The following is a 2,490-nucleotide window of genomic DNA, read 5'->3' as shown; positions in this document are numbered from 1 at the left end:
AATTAAACAAATATGTTAGATGAGGCCTCTAAGCTATGGACAAAGTGTCAAAAAAACAATTCAACTTTATAAATATCAACTTTATAAATATCGAAGGTTGCCACTCAAGATATAAAAACGTGCCAATATTAATACCAAATCTAATTATTACTATTTTTGTCAAGAAAGATATCATAACTATTACCTCCTTTTAATTTAATTTACCTTAAAGTTGACGAATCATTAAAACTTAATTGCATATTTAAAACGTGATATATTACAAATGAGTAACAATTTTATAATACAACCCTAAACAAACTTCACCCTCCCCTACCTCCAAACATAACCCCCACACCAATATATTAACCCTTTCTTTTAAATTTATAGAATCCAACCAAAAACTGGTTTTATAGGAAGTCTAAAATGTCTAAACTTTTAATAAAATACTTTATAGGATTTAAATTAATAGAATCCAACCAAAAAATAACTTCTCTAAAAGTTTTATAATATGTTTATAGAACGGTTTTAGGCATTTTAACAAGTTTTTTAGGACACTTTTAAAATAAAATGTCATATTAGCTATTTTATACGATGCTATTTGGAAAAATGTCTTATAAAAAAATGAATTTATATGACACTTCTTAAAGACCTCTTAAAAAGCTTGTTGAAACCCCCAAAAGCATTTTATAAACCTTTTGTAATGTTTTTAGATATGACGTTTTATAGTTTGATCTTATAATCTTATGTTCTATAAAGTGTCATATTAAAACTTTTAGACATTCTAGGTGTTCTATAAGACCAATATTGTTATAGTGTTTGACAATAAAGTGTTATAACTATTCTATCTACAACTTGTCGACTTATATATGTTTTCCTAATTAAAAAAATTATTTAACGATGCTAATCTAATTAAATGAGAGTATCGAAAATTTTAGATTAAAATAAAACTAGTTGTTGTATCTGCACAATGCGACGGGAGTTGTGAATTTTAACGACTTTGAAGTTTCATTGGTTTTATTAGAGAAGATTTAACGATGATATAAGTTACACTTGGTCTTTACATATTAATACAATTTAAATAAATAAGAGTTATGATTACAATTACAGTCTATCGATGAAAAAAATTGTATGATAGTTTAAAATTCAATATATTTAAAATTCAACATATTTAAACGACTCCACAAATGTGTTCGATTTACACCAAGAGCAAAGAATCAAGAGATCGAGAACGAGAGTTATAGAGCAATTGAATGGGAGATGAATGAAGAACTTTTAATAACTCATAGTGAATATCAGTTGAATCTCACATTGGGGGATGAGGAGAAGACATAGAGGTATGAGAGGGTGAAGACATGAGTGAAAGGTGTCAAAAGTATCTTGGAAACATGAAAAGAAAAAGTAATAATATGCATAGGTAACTTGTATTATATGTTATTTTAATTGTAGATTAAGAGATTTTAAGACTGAATGCATAAAGTAGTAGTACTTAATGCATTTATGAGTTGTTTTTAAGAATTTTAAGATTTTGTGCATAAATGTATAGTACTCTGTGCATTAAAAATTGTTTTTAAGACTTTTGATAAATCTGGTTTGCAAGATAGTATAGATAAATAAAGAGTTTATGAATTTCAGAGAAAGAGCATGTCAAAGTTCTATAAATTTCAAAAATTCCTAAAAAAATGATTATTATAAAAAAATATCTATACTATATTATAAATCATTTAACAAAAACTCTTAAAAACTATTTTTATGCATAAAGTACTGTTTATTTATGCATATTACTTAAAATTCAAGATTACRAGTAAATTGTGCGTAAGTACAACTTATTAAAGCTTCATATTTGAATTCATGTAATTAATTACAGATAAACATAATCAAATAGAGGATAATCATCTCATTTTAAATATAAAAAATCTAAAATATAATTAAGATAATCATTTAGTTTTAACAAAATACTTAATTATCATCTTTACAAAAATTATATTATTAAACCAAAAGTAAAAAATTGAATTAAAAAAATACACAAATAAATGAGAAATTTTAAATAGTTAGTTTGATACTAATATCAATATTTTTTTTCGATTTTTTATGATATATTTTGACATAATTGTTTTCTCAAAATCACATAAAACTGTATTATAATATAAACTTAGACAAAAAAATGAAATGTTAAAATCAAGACGTATCTCGTTGTATTATGCGAGTACTCTTCTAGTCTTCTATAATATTTACAATTCATAAAAAACTTGGAAATTTAAGTTTAAGGAAAAAAAATTATAAGATGATATAATTATTGTTTTTTATAATATTAAAAATTACAAAATTTTGAAATCGAATATAATTTTTTTTGAAGATTAAAATTTTTAATTTTTTATCATAAATAAAATTTTGAAGTATGTTTGAAATTTCTAATATTTTAATTATTTCCTATAAAAGAAGCAATGGAATTAAATTTAAATAACATTTTATTAAAAAACAATCTAACCCAACTATTTATGATAGAAAATTAAT

The sequence above is a fragment of the Cynara cardunculus genome (genome assembly GCF_001531365.2).
Source record: "Cynara cardunculus var. scolymus isolate 2C chromosome LG 15, CcrdV1, whole genome shotgun sequence".
Lineage (NCBI taxonomy): Eukaryota > Viridiplantae > Streptophyta > Magnoliopsida > Asterales > Asteraceae > Cynara > Cynara cardunculus.
This window is presented reverse-complemented; position numbering follows the sequence as displayed.